At 44.6% G+C, this 19,788-nt stretch overlaps 1 long non-coding RNA gene across 12 annotated transcripts in view; it reads right to left on the reverse strand.

Annotated features, from left to right (window-relative positions):
* LOC122917739 overlaps window positions 1-19,788 on the reverse strand; it is a 120,394-nt gene that overhangs the window by 25,024 nt on the left and 75,582 nt on the right. For all 12 annotated transcript variants that reach the window (XR_006386457.1, XR_006386454.1, XR_006386458.1 and 9 more), the window contains 2 exons: window positions 11,957-12,209; window positions 8,976-9,058 (listed from right to left, as the gene is read on the reverse strand). This is a non-coding gene — a long non-coding RNA (uncharacterized LOC122917739). The remainder of the gene's footprint in view (window positions 1-8,975; window positions 9,059-11,956; window positions 12,210-19,788) is intronic.

Raw genomic sequence — 19,788 nt, forward strand, 5'->3', positions numbered from 1 at the left:
AGCTAGCCCCATTTTACAGATAACATCACTGAGACAGCACAAGGTTCAGTGATAGAGGTCTCAGGTCACTCAGAGTCAGTGCTGGAGCCAGGAGTTGGACAGAGCCAGTTGTTTCTAATGGCCTGGACTTTTCTGTGCCATTGTGTCCCAGAGGTGGCAATTAAAGTAAGTAGATGGCAGCACCAGTTACGATAGGATCTATGGGAACTCTGCCTCAGATACAGGGGCTCTAAGAGGGAAGTATTCACATGCCAAGGCAAGAGTGTTCACTAAAAATCAGAATCCTTTCCCCTAGAGGCCTTAGTACCCGAGGACACCTGCTCCCAGCAACTGAGGACACGGCTCCTAGCACCCGAGGACACCTGCTGCGGATCCCACCCTGCCTAAGTTACGGCTAACTTCTGCTCTGCCCCCAAACCCCCAGAGGACAAAAGTGGAAACGGACTTGGGCATGCTCTCGGATAAAAACCAGGAGGCCTGAGCTTGAGTTCAGTTTTGCCACTTACTAAATGGATTCATGTCCTTCACTCTCCTTGTCTGAAACGAGAACAGTGAATGCCTCTCACAGAGGAACAGCGATTCAACCCGGACGGAGCAACAAAGAACTTTATACACATCGGTGACATGTGAGTTTGTTTTCTTTGCTCCGTAAGTCAAGGCAGCACGTCACAGCAGAACGCGGTCAACATCCGAGAAAGCTCCACGTGCCTCCCAAAGAGCCTCGCTCTGTAGCATGAGGAGAACCTTGGCCAGCTCATTCCTCCCCGCCCATCTATAAGAGGAGGCGTATTAATCACCAGAGTGTCTCCCAGTTTTGAAATTTTGTGGTTGGTTTGGTCCCAGATCCAAGAGAAGTGAACCAGGCTTTCACAAGGGTAGTTTGGGTATTTCCAGGCCGGCTTGCTCTCCTACGGTGAACACCCATCCAGGGTCCCATTCATGACACAGGACCCGAGAGGCAGTCTCCCAGCCCAGGGAGAGGATATAATTTATGATATAAAGATAGTGCTTCTAACTGCACCCCTCCCTCACCCCCCCAAGTTCAAGCCTTGGAGACAAGAGAGCTGGATTGTCTGCCGGGCCTAGGTGAGCACCTGCTTCCGCAGGCAGCCAGCTGGAAGTCGGTGGGGCCTCCCACACTTTTGTTCTGGGCAATGCCCGGTACATGAGGGGACGCAGGGCAGGAGGACTTCTGGGGAGTTTCTAGCCCTGTGACCTCTTGTGACCGCTTCACTGATCACTATCACTTGAGATGATGGCAGATACGACCAGTCATGACAGGCTGGGAGCCACGGCCACGCGCCCCGCCGGCCTTCCTGCCTCTCTGCGTTGGCCTCGCCACAGGAAAACAGGTCAAGTGTGGGGACTGTGAGTCCCGCGGGTGACTGGGGCGTGGTGCTGATTCAGCTGGAGGCTCTGCTTGTCTTTCAGAATGGGCTTGACGCCGTTGCAAGGGAAGCCGGGACCCTGGGGGGCCTCTGTGCTGTGGCTGAGCATGACGGGTCAATTCTCGAAGGAAAGGGGGGTCCGTCCCCGTGAATACCTGCCCCCGCCGTCCCACTCCCAGGGCCCTCACAGCCTGAAGGAGAGGACAGGAAACATCCCCTGTGCAGCAGGAAGCCTGGTCAGCACCTCGAGCTACATCACAAGCCCATGAGCCAAGTGGCCGGAACGCTCGCAAGATGAGCACGGGCGCCCGCCCCCAGCCCCTCGCCGTGGACGCCTATTAATGATTCATTCTGTGTCTCTAGCAGAAGACTTTCTGCCTGGGGCTCTGCGCCACCGTCCCTCCCGGGAGGCCTGGGCCTCGTCTCTCGCACCTGGCTCCCTTCTGCAACTCAAGGCTCAGGTCAACTGTCACTGTCTCAGGCCACCTACACACCTCCCAGAACTCTCCATCACAACGCTCCCTTCCTGTCGCATACGGAACTTCTCACCATCTCTGATTATCCCCTTCATTTATTATTGTCCCTTGCCTCCAGTCCCTGTAGGGAAGTGAGAGCCAGCACCTTCTCTGTCTTCCCCAGTCTATCCCCAGCACCAGAAAAAAACAAAAATATCCAGCAGCTAATAAGGGATCCATACAGTTAGTACAATTAGTTCATTAAAGACTTAACTCTACCCAGAACAGATGTGTACCGCCACAGAGACGGTTTGGTGAGCTCCCAAGGCTCCAAGCTGGCCTTCACAGACACTTCTGGACACCTCCCCACCCAAGATCTGACACTCCCTCTCTCATCATCAGGGCTGGCTCCTGACATCTACTCTTATACTACGTAATTTTTCACTCAGAAATGATTTTGGGTGATTTCAAGTGCAGTGATTTCAACTACCAGGGTCTCATTCTTCTCAAATAAGTACAAGTCAGGAGGTGTTCGGTCCAGGGTCAGGGTGGCCACTCAACCAAAGAAGGACCTTGCTCATTCTCCTGTGCACCTTCTGTTACTAGCACACAGCTTTCTTCAGGTGCCTGTCATGCCACAGTCCCAACATGGCTGCTGTGTCACTGGGCATCACGTCTGGACGCCAGAGAAGGGGCAAAGCAAAGGAAGAAAGAGCCATGTCCCATGATTCTGTCATTCCTTTTTAATTGGGAAGACAACAGCTTTCCTAGCATCTGTACTCAGCCTCCTTCTATTTCTAGCTTCTGCGTTAATCCGGGGTCACATGGCCGCTCTGAGACCAGTTACTGACAACGGGAAATTGGGTTACTGTGACCAGTTCAGTCACACTTCATCCCGGGGGGCTGAAGAGAGGACCAGCTTTCCTTGAGATCAAGGTACTGCCACTCTCTCCTGAACAAGCACGTGTGTCCCATCTAAATGGACGAGAGTGGACCCTTACCCCAAACAAGAGCAGAAACTCACAGAGACAGACTTACAGACAGATCCCTCGAACTGTCATCTTCTGAACTTTCTTAAGACTTGGCTGTTCCCATTGTTTAAATTCCACCGCATGCTCAAACATCTACCCAAAGTATCTTTTTTTCTTCAGCTAGCTCAAGATGGTTCCTGTCATAAAACCAGAAGGTCTCTGTTCAAGGAACCTGTGACTACAGCCTCATGCCAAGCTGGTCAGGCTGCTGCTGGGAGTGTGACAGTCCCTTCGCATCTTCCTCAGCAGTGACATGGCCCTTTGCACCCAACACTCAGCTCCTCCCGAGGTGACCCAAACACTTAGACATTATGTCATCAGCCTGACAACCTCCTCCTCCCCCTCTCCACCTTGAGACAGCATCTGCTGAGGTCCCAAGTGTCCAGGGAGACCTCCTGGTGCCTTAGGGGCCGCCAGATGGCAGAGGGATCCAGAGCTATGCAGTAACACCCACTCTCACCCGTGGAGGAACAGAGATGTCACATCACAAATCCACGATGAAGGCCAAAGCCACTTCCTGCCTTTTCACTCTTGTCCCAATACTTCTTTTCTTTCAGAAGCCATCTGATTATCCAGGACACACACACACACACACACACACACACACACACAGTGTCATCAACACCCTCACAATTAATAAAGAACCTCATGAGCGAAAAGCCTGGCCAGCCCAGCGTACTGTTCCCTCCCTGCCGGTGGCCACAAGGAATCTTTTGTGAGTGATTCTAAGGACAGTCACACAAGTGTCCGTAGGGATATCTCTGCAGAGCTCTGACTCAGCCATCTATGAACTTGATCTCATTTCTTTTCCAGTATATACATTGTTCTTCCAGATCTCTCTTCAACTTATGCAGATTTTAGACAGCACTTCTCAAAATGTGTTGCGTGCCACTTACAGGTTTTACAGAAACAAATGCGTCCACGCTCAGATGACTTGAAGAGCACCTGATTAAAGAAATCAGATGGCTTCGTCATGGCAAGACATGGTGCGAGGCTTCAGTATAGCAGCCTGCATGATGAGGAGCTAAAGAGAGATGGACTGTGTAGCATCTTCCAAATTCGTTTCACCACCGAACGTTCTTTCCTTGGCACACATTGAACGGCTGGTGATGCCTCAGGAAATGCTAAGAAGCAGAGGGATCCAGGGGGCAAATCCTAGATTTGGGGGGCACTACCTCTTTTCAGTGCTGCCAAGAGGCATTTCCTGTGACTTAGTTGAGTTGGCCTCGTCCAGACCTACGTGGACCGCCAGTGAGTGTGCTGGTGGTCGGGATGGTCCCTGAGTCCACTGTGTCTATATCCCAGTTGCTGCCCCGGGTGAGAGGCACGTTGGTCTAGGAGAGAGCGTACTTGAGCGGATGATGTTTTGATGTTTTTTTCTCTGATCCTCAGGTTTTCCACCTTCAAAACGAGCATGGTGGGCTCCACCAGAACAGGGAGCACGAGATCCTTACCAAAGAGTCCAACTCCCTGTTATTTGTCTTCTCTTCCAACTTTTAATGAAAGCGATTTTCATTAATGCATCGGTAAGCAAGCCACCTTGACCTTGGTGACATGGCACATGAACTAACAACTCTAAGCCTTTTTTTTTTTTTTTAATTTATCTTATTTAGATCTGCCTTCTCTAAAAGATCACTTGGAATAACATGACAAAAATATCTTCCTACAAATGTGCCAACATTTCCCTCGGATATCTCACACCATTGTGGCCGCCTCATAACCTTTAGATGTTTTAAACATCTCTACACTGACAAAATAATTTTTAGAATTAAACCTAAAATGCAGGATTTGGGTTCTGCCAAAGCCTCATCGCAGGACATCTAGAAGGGACCCTTGCTTCCGTGGAAGTCTTTGCCCCGGGGACAGAGAGCTCCACATCAAAGAGGAAAACAATTGGACAAACACGTTTCTCATCACAGTGTGATAGTATCAGCCACAGTTTATGATACAAGTCCGGGAGAAATTCATCTCTCACTCAAAAGTTTCAACAATACCGGCCACATAATAATAAGAAATGTGTTGCTTACCTCCAAGCTGATTTTATTTTCAGGCTATGTTAATAAGAATCCTTACTCCTCTGAACTTACCTAGACTGGATAGTCTTCTAAACTGATTTGAAATGTCTGAGAAATTGGAGGTTCTGACCCACCTCTGTACCCCATGTCCACAAAAAAGAACATCTTCTCTGCAGCGATGAGAGTATGGATATTAAAAGGCGCATGGTGTAGGAAGGGAAAAAACAAGCAAGGGCCTTGGAAGACCAAGGTTCTAGGCAGTATTTGGGCAGCTCTTGTGATGGGCTGTCTTGTAATCCCCCCCAAATTCGCACGTTGGAGTCCTAACACTGGTACCTTAGAATGTGATTTCATTTTGGAAATAGGGTTTTTAGGGAGGTAATCAAGTTAAAATGAGAGGTCATTAGGATGGGCCTTAATTCAATATGGCAATGTACTTGTAAGAAGGGAACATTTAGACACAGATACACCTAGCCGGAAGATGATGCGAATGAACGTGGGGAGAAGACAGCCATGGACAAGTCCAGGAGGACACTGGGAACAGATTCGTCCCTCCCCGTCCTCAGAAGAAATCGATCCTGCCAACACCTGGATTTTAGACTCTAGCCTCCAGAACTCAGACAATACATTTCTGTCATTGATGCCACTCAGTGTGGGGCCCTCTGTCCCAGCAGCCCCAACACACTAATAGGAGCCGTGTTCTCAGGTAGGTCTCCCGTCTGGTATCTCTGGGTCTCAGTTTCCTCAGCTAGAGCATCAGGGGGCAAATCCTGTGAAAGTGCTTTTTCAAGGATAAGAGTTCCTCCCACCAGCTCTCCTGAAAGGTAATCACACACCGTCTTGGGAGAAAAAGCTTTCCCTCTCATCTACAGATCGATGGACTGTTACACACAAGCTGAAGCCATCTCTCATGATCCGGTCTGGCCATCCCAACTTTTTATTTCAGTAACAGCTTTGGAAAGCAAAATAAGAACGAAAGGAGGCTCCAAGTAACTCCAATGAAAGGCAAACTTATAAATGGGAATCTTTTTACAAGACACGCATCATTTGGAAAAACCAGGTTTTGAGAAATTCTAGAGGAGGTGTTGGGGGAGGGCGAGGTTCACACGAAAAGACTGGTAATAAACGTAATGCTTGGCATGGAAGGAAACATGTCCTAGGCACAATTACTGAGCTTCTGAGTGCTACTACCCTGTTTTATTTCACCAATAAAACAGCTAATAACAATTGCTTTCTACAACATTTATCAGCCTCTCATCAGAATGTATCGTGCTGGTATAAATCCTGGGCTACTGCTGTATGTCCCAAGCCTGGAATACAGCACGAATGCCAGACCCATAACGGGCAAGAAGAACATTCTGGCAACTTGCAATTGCAAATGCTATTAAACAGAACTGATGGCCTAGTTCCCCTTCTCTTTCCCTCACTGAAGGTATGCTCTCAGGCCAAAGGATGTACCAAGATAAGCATTCTGTGAAGTGATTGTATCACTGCTAATGAGGGTGGCCTTCTTAAGCAGCAGCTAAATGGCTGGCTTAGCATCCACGATGTTAAAACAAAAATCAACGTATTTGGCCACAAGTCTGGCATTTAAATGAACAGTGCTTGTATTAGTTAGGGTCCCAATGAGATGGCTCGTCTACCAGAATCATTCAAATAAGGTTTATTTATTCTGTATAAATAATTTTTCTTTTTAATTTTACAAAGGTATAACCAGGGTATTATAAAAAAAAAAAAAAGGAATTGTGGGGGCGATAATCCAGGATTAGAGCCAAAGCCCTGTTCCCACCCCCTTGGCACAAGGAGACAGAGCAGCAGTGGTTAACAGAATCCGGAAGGAGGAGGAAGCCATATGGAGAAGGCTGTCCTGAAAGGAGTAGTAGGATTCTGTCTCAGGACAGAGCGCAAGACATCTTCCCAAGGAGGAAGTTAGGAGAGTTAAGTATCCTGAGTGACCTCGATCTCTCCCTCCCTTCAGTTTCCCACCAGGGCTCCCCATTGGGTCAAGTCCAACCAGAGACAAAGGGCAGGGTGTCCATGGATGTGGTCCATAAAGGTCAGTCTCTAAAGACTGGAGTAAGAGGATCTGGAGGTAGGTGAAATTTAGCATAGCACGAAATAACCCAATTGATGCATTAAGGTATTTGTAAGTTTTACAGAACAGAAACATGTCCGCTCTTGTTCACCATCTTATCCCCAGCTACGTCCCTCCAATACTGATCAATTTTCCAATGCTCTGACACTAACTGGTATCCAGTAATTCAATCCAGTGCTGACACTACTCAATTGTTAGCACAGACCCCACAAATTAAGGGCTCAGTCCCACAAGAGGCCCCCACTTTAGACATCAGCCACAAATGGGGTCCCCAGGAAACCTAAGCATCTGTCCAACTGACTCCAGTCCAACAAATCTGGAGGTCCCTGTGACTCCCACTCAGGTTCAGTAACTCGCTAGAACCACTCATGAAAGCACTCTAGTCTCTGTTACAGTTTCAACAGAAAGGCTACATACAACTCAGCAACAGCCAAATGGAAGAGGTTCCCAGGGCAGTGTACGGAGGGGTGGATCGGGGGTGATAGCCACAACTTCTAACCCGCTGAGTGTGTCACCCTCTCAGCACATCAACGTCTTGACCAACCTAAAAGCTCCATTAGCCTCATTGTTTCAGAGCATTCTGGAAGCTTCATTCCTAAACCATTTACTGAATCACTGGCCGCTGATGATTGAATTAAATCTCCGGCTCCTCTCTCCTCCCTGGCTGTTGAAGGCCGGGCTGATTGGTCTGGCCCTCCCCCATGATCGGTTCCTTGTCAACAACCCTGTCCTGAAGCGATCTGAGGACCTGTGTTCAGTCACCTCATTAGTGTACCAAAGATATTCTTAATACTCTTAAAATCGCAAGGATTTTAGGAGCTCTGTGCCAGCCAGGACTGGGGACAAAGACCAGTGTCACATAGCCACATCTAACACAGTGTCCGGCGCATGACAGATAGTTATATTTGCTAATGAATGATGCAGTCCCAGCAAAGCCGTTCTAGAGTCAGTCTTCCCTCCCCTCCCCTCCCTCTACCCCTTGCCTTCCCTCGCTCCCTTGGGAAGATCCCTTGGGATCTCGGGGATCTTGGGAAGATCCCTTGGGATCTTCCTTCCTCGATTCCTTGGGATTACTGAATTTTTTAAGCCAAAACTAAACATGGCTGTAAGATTCTCCTTCTCCTTTTTTGGGTTCTGTAGGAAAGACAAACCCGGACAGGTCTCCAGAATCTTAGGGCATTTCACACCCCTGACATCCCAAGTCCTGGGAGACCCCATGGAGAAACATTCACCAAGTCTTCTCAGAGACAGAATCAAACCCACTGATTTATAATCTGTTCCAGTCTCCTAGTTTTCATACTTTTTTTTTTTTTTTTTTTTAACCTTCGCAACCAACATATTCTGCTGCCCTGGAGAGGCACGGGAAGCTAGGGTTGGACATTTGCTGGGGATGCTAGAACATTTTTTGCTTATGTCATATGTTGTGCAACATGCCACTGAAAGGACTTGATATTCTGGAGAGTTTCCCAATGATATGAGTCCCACCTTATGCTTTTAAAATCCCAAGTGATCAGCATTTTACATATCGTAGGGAAAACTGAATTTCTGCCAAGGGAAAACCTGAAACCAAGGATAAAGAGAATGTGGAATGGACTAGAGCTATGTTAAAAGCATTAACAGAAAAAACAAAAGTGAAAAACAGACAGGTCCATTCAGGCCCAATATGCCTTGACAACATGGTGTGAAATTCCAGACTGAACGAGGGTTGGGATAAGGGTGTTGAAGCGTTCTATCCACCAGCAGAGCGGGCTCTCCATCTGATGGATGGCTAGGCGTCTCTCCAGTTAGGAACAGCCTTCTGATCTTAACAAGCACGACCCAAACTCTAGGGCCAGACTGAAATCTCAACCGAAACAGTTGCCCAAGGGCTTGATGAGGGCCTCTTAGAGAGGACTTCTAGCCCTGCTCAGACACCCATGGCCCACCTTCCCCTCAAAGTACACCCTGTAACCTAAGCACAAACTACAAATGGGGCTCCTCAGTTTCCTTACCTGAGTGTCCTCTCTGGCCACCGTGTCCCGGGGACATGTGACCCCTGTTTGATCAGCAGCACGCCGCATCATCACTTCAGGCACTGGTAAGAAAATACATCCAAGAAGGGGTTGTGATAGACAGCCTGCGCAAGCTTGCCCGAGACAGACACAGATACTGGAAGGAAATACCTGAGGCAGTGGTTCTAAACCAGCTGATCCTAAGCGACCTAGGGGGAGGGGTTGCTGGAAACAACCAGTGGGTCTTCTGAAAGAGGGACAGTGAAATCTGGGCCCACCCAAAGAGCACGGAATTCTACCTAGAGGAGGAGCCCAGATGTCTTTAAGGTTACCCGCCCCCATCATACAGTGGAAAAGAGGCACATTAATCATTTTCTCTCACTATCTCTAAACAGTACTCCCCTGGACTGGGTAGAGCGGACTTACGGGGGAAATATTTTCAAAATAGACACGGGCAAGCCCTTTGGTACCCACCCGCCTGCCCCACCGTGGGGGTAACGCACGCATTGTGCAGGAGCTCCCCGGTCTTTCTGTTCCTCCCTCCTCCCTTCTTCCTGACTTATCCCCAGTTAAGATCCACGGAGCGCTAGTTCTCCATCATACTCAATGACTAGAAAGAAATCTATTTGGGTCACATATCTTAATTCCCTGCTGACATACCTTAATGGAATTAATATTTAACAATACACACTTGACTTAGATCAGAAATGCCTTACAGAGGTTAGCTACTCGAATTTTACACTGTTACACCTCCTGGAAAATCAGTTTCAATCGTCTGATATATTACCCAACATCCATGACATAAACCCTTCACAGAACTGCATCTCTGACAAAAGACGGTCCCTCCCAGCAAAACGGGTCTTTCCAACAGACAATGATAACGACATGATGCAAAGTGCTTGCCCTGGGATCTCAGCGGCTAGAAAACAAGCCTGTTCTAGCAATAACCACACATGCTGGCAAGCATTCTTAGAAATGGTTTGTAAGGCAGTGTTGTCCAATAGAACTCTCTGTGATGGTAGATATGTTCATGCTGAGGGCGCCTGGGTGGCTCAGTGGGTTAAAGCCTCTGCCTTTAGCCCAGGTCATGGTTCCAGGGTCCTGGAATAGAGCCCCGCATTGGGCTCTCTGCTTAGCAGGGAGCCTGCTTCCCCCTCTCTCTGCCTACTTGTGATCTCTTTCCTTCTGTCAAATAAGTAAATAAAATAAAATCTTAAAAAAAAAGAAAAAAGAAATGTTCACACTGTTCAGTTCAGCAGCCAGTAGGCACATGCGGCTAGTGAGGACATTCCATGTGACTGGTGTGGTGGTGGAATACATTTTAAATTTTCTTTCAACTCAACTAATTTAAGTTTAAAAAGCCACATGTGGCCAGTGGCTAGATGGAGCAGCATGGCTGCAAGGCCCCTTGTAAAAATTTAACCTTGTAAGTCATACATATGATAAGACAATACAAAAGTTTTATAGTAGTTTCCAACCGAGGAGCAAATGCTATGTTTAAATTTTAAAAAGTGTCATTGACTTTCAATAATATCACAGTCGACCCTTGACCAACTCAGAAGTTAGGAGGGCTGAGCTTCCACACTGTCAAAAATCCTTGAACGATGTCTGAGTTTCCCAAAACTTTACTAGTAAACAGAGCCTTAGTAATCACAGAAAGTCAACTGACACACATTTTGTATGTCATACATCTTACATACTGCATTTTTACAATAAAGCTAGAGAAAAGAGCATGCTCTTAAGAAAATCCAAAGGAAGAGAAAATACATTCACAGTACTTAACTGTATTTATTGAAAAACACCCACGTGCAAGTGAACCCATGCCGTTCCGACCCCTGCTGTTCAAAGATCAGCTGTATTTGCTAAGACGCCTGTGCATCAGCGGCTGACTGTAGAGACTCAGCTGCTCTTAAGAAAAAGGAGAAGGCTCAGGTCATCTGTGGAGCAGCCTGATTTAACTGGACGTGCCCTCTGTCCTGGGATATCCTAGTTACCATTCTGGGAACCAAAAGAAGAATGCCAACTGTCCTCCGATCAGTGCCACCGTACCCTGCATGGATGGCGGGTGGTAAACTTTCTTCTCTCTTCAGCTGGGGCCCTGCCCTGTTCCAGCCCCTCCTGGCCAAGAGAGGGCAGGAGGTGGCTTTACGGTTTGCTTTGTTAACTGACACCTGGAGAGTGGGCTCCAGTTAAGGAAGCGCCCACTGGGTTTGCATGGACCGTCAACCTTGGCACTAGGGACATTCTGGGGCCTATAATTCTGTGTTGTTGGAGGCTGTCCTGTGCTTTGGAAGATGTTTCCTAGGATCCCTGGTCTCTACTCCTTCAATGTCAGGAGCACCTCCCAACATCCCCGCAGTGCCGACCAGCTGTCCTCCAGACACTGTCCCCTGTCCCCTGGGGAGCAAATCGCCTCCAACTGGGAACCCCCATCTTAGACCATAAGTTCTTGAACTACACCCTACTTAAGAAAGGAAACCGATCTTAGTTTTCTTCATCTCTAGTGCCCAGATGTCTGTTACTCAATACACACTCACGCATTACTTAGATGAAAGAATAAAAGGCCACGATTAATTTTTAGCTTTACAGATGCCCCCCTCAGTGCCTACCATGGTGTAGGAACTATGTGTAAGAACAATAAATATTTTCTGGTTGCTTAATATTTTACAGGTTTTAAATTAATTACTTATTAAAATAATTATATATACTTATTTATATAATTAATTATGTACCAATTATATCATTAGTGTATTATAGAAGATTAAATATTAATTACATATTAATATATAATATTCTATATTATCTGATATATAATTAATATACATTAATATGGTCATGTAGAAAATATAATAAATAATAAAATCAACTATAAAAATTAAAAATAAATATTTACAGGTTTTTAAAAAAGCAGAAATTTCTACTAATGACTATTTCTGTCTTCTGAGAAAGAAAACGATGGGGGGGATAACTCTGACTCATACCTCAGGCATAGGAAGCAATTTCCTGGCTTCTTCGGGTTTTCAGCAAACAGAGCAAGTCTGGAAAATATAGCCTCGCTATGTCCAATAGGCACCACGATTGTCTGTATGTGAGGACAGGTCGCATCACAGGCTCTGTCTCTTCACAGAGGCTGGTCTGGGTGCTGGGGTCAAGAGCATCAAGTCCCTGACTGGGGGAGCCGGTTATCTCCAGCATCAGATGGGATCCCCCCAGGAACTTCTGCTGCCGGATTTCCTGCAAGAGAAAAACACAAGGCTGGCTGCAGTTCACCGCTCCTGAGCCTTGAACCGGCCCTTCCCACCTCGTGGTGCTTTTACGTCACGGGTCTCAAGCAGACCCTGGAGAATGCACCTACCACCCGATCACAGCCAACCCGCTGCACCTAAAACCTCAGGGATGATTCACTTCCATGTACATGAGGCCCAGCGGAGCAGCAGGAAAGGTTCTCCCGCTGAGCACGCATTTAGACAGATGATGCGCCTGGTACCATCTGCCCTTCATTCTTTCCTCAGCTCTTTACGGTCTTGAAGCCTCCTGGAGAAGAATTTTTATTTAATGAAAAATATCACTTTCCTAATTCCCTAGCTCTGGCTGTACATTTAAAGAGCTGCTGCAGTCAAACCACCAAAATCTTTAGGTCACGCTGCTGTTCAACCAAGGACAAGGTCGGAGCACTGACTGTAATTAGACAAGAGAGGAGAAGGGAACATCTGCCCTTCCTTTAGGGTCCTTTGCAGGAGGCACATGGGAATCACCGAGGCGGCTCTCTAAGGTCTTCGGGGTTGGGCCACAGCCCAGAGGAAATCAGAATCTGAGGGTAGCACCAGGCATTACAAATACTTTTAAATAAATGTTTGATTTTAGAAGCGCTTGAGGTTTATGGAAAAAACTGCAGAGAGACTACAGACGTTTCCCATCTACCCCACACCCCTTTCCCCCTATTATGAACATTTTATAGGAGTATGGTACATTTGTTACAATGAATGCGCTCATATTTTTTAAAGATTTACTTATTTGAGAAAGAGAGAAGGAGAGAGAGAGGGATCGAGATCGTGCACATGAATGGGATGAGAGGCAGAGGAAGAGATACTCTTCAGCAGAGTCCTGCGGAGCACACAACGGGCCCCAGGGCCCGATCCCACGACCCAGAGATCGTGACCTGAGCCAAAGTCAAGAGTTGGATGCCTAACCAACTAAGCAGACCAGGGGCGGCCCTAAGGAGCTAATATTACTACATTATTATTAATGAAAATCCATACTTTATTCATATTTCCTCAGTTTTCCCCTAATTTGCTTTCTGTATCCAGGATCCCCATCTTCTGAGGCTCTTCTGGGCTGCAAGCATTTCATAGACTTCCCTTGGTTTTGATTACCTTAATGGCTTTGGGGAGTACTGGCCACATACTATGTAGTGTGCCCCTCAGCTGGGATTGGTCGGATGTTTTTTTCATGATCAGACTGGGGTTATGTGCTTTTGGGAAGAAGACCATAAGAGGAGGCCATTCTTACCACGTCAGATCAAGGACACATATGTTAACATGACTTGACAGTAGTGAAGTTGACCCTAATCATTTGGGTGAGACAGTGTTTGTCAGGTTTCTCCAGGACAATGTTAGGCTTTTGTCTTTTTGATCTTACTGGACTCTTCCGAAGGAAGTCACCTTACACAACCCACACTTAAGGAATGCAGGGTTATATTCCATTTCCTTGGGGCTTAGGATCTACATGAAATTTTTAGAATTTTAGAATTCTTCGATACAGCAAATGTGTCTGTTTTCCTTCATTATTTATATCATATAGAGACATTTATTTTCTACTTTGAGTTTCAATCTACTACTAATTTATTCGTGCTGTTTCAGCATTCCAGCTCTGGCTATTAGGAGTTCTTTTAGTTGGCCCTGTGTAGTGGTGGTGTTTTTTTGAGCACCTTCTTACTTCTGGGCCTCATAAGATGCTCCATGCTCATCTTAGGTATTTCCTGCCCTAGTCCTAGAATCAGTCATTTATCCAAGTTCTGGTTCCTTTGGTTGGAGAAGGATATTAGAAACCAAGATCTGGGTGCTAGGTGTGCTCACTGCTACAGGGGTGACATTGCTTCTAGGGTCTTTATGTCAACAGAACAAGGAAATTATGTGTGTGCATACTAACCTATGCATAGACACATACCTGTAAGCACTTCTATATGTAACTATTTTTATCTATATTATGCTAATATGAGTCCATATTGACATCTCCAACTCTAATCCAATTATCACTTGGATGTTTCTAGCCTCTCTTCTTTTCTATAACATCCCACTCCAACAGTGAGAAACTTGGCTCCCACCATTGTCTATACATTTACTTAACTGTGACTTACAGTATGCATGCATAGTGGTATCAGAATTATTAACCTGTACCCTCATGGAAACAAGTTTATCAACTACAGCATGCTTATGTACAGTTCTTTCTGCCTCTAGTCTTACAGACCCCACTCATTTCCAAGGTTACTTAGGTCAGTACATTTTCTCCTCCATACCTTCAGTGAGGTTGTTCAATACATTTGCAATACAGTTACATTGTTTTGTAACAATTCTGCATTTCATCCTGGGATCCTGACTAATAACTTTTTAAATCTGTGTCAAGTTTGGGGCACCTGGGTAAATAAATAACTTTTAATAACTTTTTAAATCTGTGTCAAGTTTGGGGCACCTGGGTAGCTCAGTGGGTTGAGCCTCTGCCTACAGTTCAGGTCATGATCTCAGGGTTGTGGGATTGAGCCCTGCATGGGGCTCTCTGCATGGCAGGGAGCCTGCTCCCCACACCCCACCTGCCTCTCTGCCTACTTGTGATCTCTCTCTCTGTCGAATAAAATAAAATGTTTAAAAAAATTTGCATCAAGTTTGCTCTTTGTCCTGTAAAGTTCTATAGGTTTTGACAAATGCATAATATATCTGCCATTATAGTTATCATACAGAATAGTTCTACTGTCTTAAATAATTTTCTGTGCTTCACTTAATCAACCCTTTCCCTGAACCCCTGGAAACCACTGATCTTTCTACCATTTCTGTCGTTTTCCCTTTTCATGAACGTCATGTAATCTGAGTCATAAAATACATAACCTTTTCCTATTGGGTTCTTTCACTTAACAACTTAATATCTCCCATTATATAGATGTATACCAGAGCTTACTTATCTATACACCTATTGAAGGACCTCTTGGTTGCTTCTAGTTTGGGAAATCATAAATATAGTTGCTATAAACATTCCTATGTAGGGGTTTTTTTTGGTATGAATATAAGTTTTCAAAACAGTAAATATGTAGTAGTAGTTCAATCACTGAATGATATAGTAAGACTACACCTATCTTTGTAAGAAAGTACCAAAGTATCTTTCTTTTTTTTTTTGCCAATTTGAATACCTTTTATTTCTTTTTGTTGTCTGATTGCTAAAAATAAATAAATAAATAATAAAAATAAAACCAAGGTACAGTTCAAGAAATGAAAGTGATTAGATAATAAGCAAATTTCTCCTATTTTTTATAACACTTACTTTAATAATTTATTTTAATACAAGTAATCAAGTTAAATAAAAGGAAATTAATTTAGTTTAACATACATCTGCTACATATTATTATTTTTTTTAAATTTTTTTAATTTATTTATTTTCAGAAAAACAGTATTCATTATTTTTTCACCACACCCAGTGCTCCATGCAATCTGTGCCCTCTATAATACCCACCACCTGGTACTCCACCCTCCCACACCCCTGCCACTTCAAACCCCTCAGATTGAAGTGTCTACCAGCAATGAACGAGACTACTTTGTTGCTCCATAGCTTTAGCTAACTGATGCCAGTTTTTAAATTTTAGCCACTATAATAGACGTGTAGTGTTATTTCATTACTGATGAGGGAACAGAAGGCTGGCTGAGGACAAAAGCTGACACCCTGCAACCTTCCCCCACCCCCACTCCTGGGTGGGACATATGTGACATTCTTTAGGAATCTCCCACCTATCTTAATGTTAATACCTTGCTAAGAAGGGAAAAAAAGACCTTGACAATGGCAAGGTCATTGGTATCCCATATCTTAAAGGTCCTCTTAAGCATATGAAAGTTCTATAGAAACCTCCCTTGCCTTACCTCCCCAACCTCATCACACAGAACCTACCACCCCTCACAACCCTGGGGCAGCAGCTCTTCCTGCCCACAGGTCCTGTCCCTGTGCTTTAATAAACCACCATTTTGCACCAAAGATGTCTCAAGAATTCTTTCTTGGTCGTTGGCTCCAGCCTCCACCCCACTGAACCTCACCTATATTCTAAAACTTGATCAATTACTGTTTTAACTTTTAATTCCCTAATGACAAATGCTGTTGAGTATCTCTTTACATGCCACAATTTTCCATCTGTATATCTTCTTTGGTGAAGCATTTTGGTGAAGCATCTGTTCAGATCTTTTGCTCATTCAAAAATCTGATTGTTTTCTTATTAAGTTTTAGGAGTTGTTTTTATATTTTCGATTATTGGATATGTGTTTTGGAAATATTTTCTCCCAGTCTGTGGCTTGTCCCTTGGTTCTCTTTCCAGGGTTTAGACCACAGAAGTTTTTAATTTTAACAATGTCTGAATTCTCAATTTTTCTTTAATAAATCGTGATTTGTTTCATATACTTACAAACTCATCCTCAAACTCAAGGTCACATAGCTTTTCTCCTATGTCTTAGTCTAACAGTTTAAGTGTTTTGTATATTACATTCAGGTCTATGATCCATTTTGAGTTCATTTTTATAGAAGTGTAAGGTCCGGGACTAGGTTCATTTTTAAAATTTTATTTTATGTGAGGACTCCGATTGTTCTGGCACGACTTGTTGAAAAGCTTTCTCCATTGCATTGCCTTTGCTCTTTTGTCAAAGATCAGTTGACTGTATTTGTCTGGGTCTTTTCTGGGTTCTCTGTTCTGTTCCACTGATCTGTGTGTCTTCTGTCTCACCAATGAACACAGTCTTGATTACTGAAGTCTTGATGACTGGAGTCTTGAAATTTGATAGTATGAGTCTTCCAATCTTGTTCTTTTTCAGTATTGTGTTGGGTATTCTTCTTCTTCTTCTTCTTCTTTTTTTTTTTTTTTAAGCTTTCCAAATGAATACAATGCATAGCCAATCTAAGAATCAACTGCCTTGGAGGCAGGTGGGAATAGAAGGAAGAACATGGATTTTAAAGTCCAGCAACTCTTCTTTCAAATTCTTGGTTTGTAGGCAAGCCCTCTGAAATTCTGAAGCTGAATTTCCTTTTCAGGAAATGGGGGATTAAAATGCTTACCGGCAGGGGTTTTTGTTGTTTGTTTGTTTTTATCAAAGCAATTCCTTAGAAAACCCCAGCATTGGGATGAGCAAGCAGCAAGTGACTAGTCAAGATGAATTCCCTTTTCTTTATTTTGAATGCTTTCTGGACTGTTTTCTTTTTCTTTTTTTTTTTTTAAGATTTTATTTATTTATTTGAAAGAGAGAGAGAGATCACAAGTAGGCAGAGAGTCAGGCAGAGAGAGAGAGAGAGAGAAGCAGGCTCCCCACTGAGCAAAGAGCCCAATGCAGGGCTCGATCCCAGGACACTGAGATCACGACCCGAGCCAAAGGCAGCAGCCCAATCCACTGAGCCACCCAGGTGCCCCTGGACTGTTTTCTTAGTGTACTTTAAGACCATTTAATTCCAAATATTATGAGGAACTGACATAGTTTATTATTATGAAATATCTCCCAATAGATGCATAAACATGTAAGATGGGTTATAATCCAGAGTTTTGCTTCTCCTGGAAACTAGCTGCTTAGACTAAAGAAATAGGTCTATTTGACAATCTTTTTTTAGAAGGAAGTGATTCATGTTGAGCCCATGGGGAATTAGTTCTGGTCTCTTTTTTAATGATTTGGGGAAGGGATAGGAATTTACTGACTGCATGGAAACAATAATGAGACTAAGTAATGAATAGCACAAATGACTTAAAAAAGAAAAAAAAGAGTGTGAAGATGGTACCTTTTTTAAGAATACGGTAAACAGGAAAATGACCAGGAAGGACATATTTTTGAAGCAAAAATAGGATCTCTTTATGACTATATACCTTTGTACTTCAAAAAATTGGGTCCATTGTCTCAGTACACATTTACGTAAGTGAGATTATTAGGTAAAAAGTACAGTTTCAAGATTTTTGTATCAATGCCTTGTTTTCCAAAAACACATCCTTCATTCTACAAAGAAAAAAAAGTTTACACACACACACATATATATATTTATACATACACACACACACACACACACACACTCACACACGCAAGCAAACAAGGAGACAAAAAGCTAAAACTCAGGAGAGGTGGGAAGAGAGGAACGACAAATGAACCACATTTACCGACTACATTTATGCTCCAAGCTTGCTGGGCCTTATACACATTTAATATTTATGACAAATTTAATATCACTCTCACTTCATAGGTAGGAAGTGAAGTCTCCGAGAACTGAAGTAACAGGGCATGAAGCATACAGTTCACACAGCAGAGCCAGGAAACCCAAGTACGGGTCAAAACCAGCACTCCAGCCCCATCTCAAACATCATCATACCACACTGCTCTAATTCTTTAATTTCTGAAAAGGAGAAAGAGCGTGAAGATCCCCAAAGTTCCTAAGTATTTTATAAACTGAAACCTAATTTTCTTGTACAGAGGTCCTAAGACTTCTGGTACTGCCTCCTTGAGCCATGCTGAAAGGAAAGGATTCTTTCATTTCCTGCAGGACACAGACAGGCACGTTTTCACAATGGCCTCCCCAAGACGGTAACCCTCCTCGGGCACCTCTCCAGGAGTCATTAGTGAATCCCAGAGCCCTCCCGCCTGCTCTCGAAAGACCTGGCAGCCCAGCAGTGGCAGCAATAATGAGACTCAGCCACCGTGTAACAGATGCTGGGGCTTCACAGGAGAGAGGGGCCGGTCTCCCTGTGCCTCTCCTTCCTGCTGCAAACATGAAGCCCAACCAAACTGCTCACAATAAAACTGATGACAAAACTCAAAGAAAAGAAAATGTCAGGGGTCAGAAGTGGCCATAGAAACCACCGTAGAACCCAATTAAAAGTTGCTGTTTTCCAGCTTCGCTTGTGACAAGTGTTTCTGTGCACATCCCTGCTTCCTTTCCCTGAGGAGAGGCGATGAGACATGAACCAGCGGAGTGGAAAACACTGCCCCAAGAAAGGAGCTGCTGGAGAATTCACAGGAGCAGGTGCAATGCAATTTAAGAGTAATTAAAGATATTTGAAGAGAAAACAACCCTCTGTCATGTAAAGTAGAAGGAGATGGGGAAAATGGGACTTAAATTTCAGAGACTTTATTCCTAAGACAGACATATGGCCGTCTCCTCACAGTCATGCTGGGAATCCCAGGCGGGAGTGTTTTAAAAACCAGTTGTCTAGGGTCTGATGCTCCATTTTGCAAGTCTAGGAACTACAGTTTGTCTACTTCCTCACAGCTACTCGGGCTCTCAGGGGAGTCCATGCTCACTGGCTTAGAAGACCCTAAAACACAAACCAGAATGTCAAGGTGTGGTTGTTTTTCTTTGTAATATTTGCATTTGTATTCTTTTACTTATGGCCATAGGGAAAGTTTTTTCCTATTAATTATAATACGGTTGCAGGGAACCATCCTGTATCAGTTAGCTATTGCTGCCTAACAACCATGTCCAAACTCAAAGACTTCAGACAATTAGCATGGGGTTTTGCTCACAGATCTAGAGTAGCAGGGCACTTCTGCTGCCCTGGGAGAGGCTCAGCTGCTCTCTCCTGGACTTCCTCCGGCCCTTGTGC

The sequence above is a fragment of the Neovison vison genome, chromosome 9, assembly GCF_020171115.1.
Source record: "Neovison vison isolate M4711 chromosome 9, ASM_NN_V1, whole genome shotgun sequence".
Lineage (NCBI taxonomy): Eukaryota > Metazoa > Chordata > Mammalia > Carnivora > Mustelidae > Neogale > Neogale vison.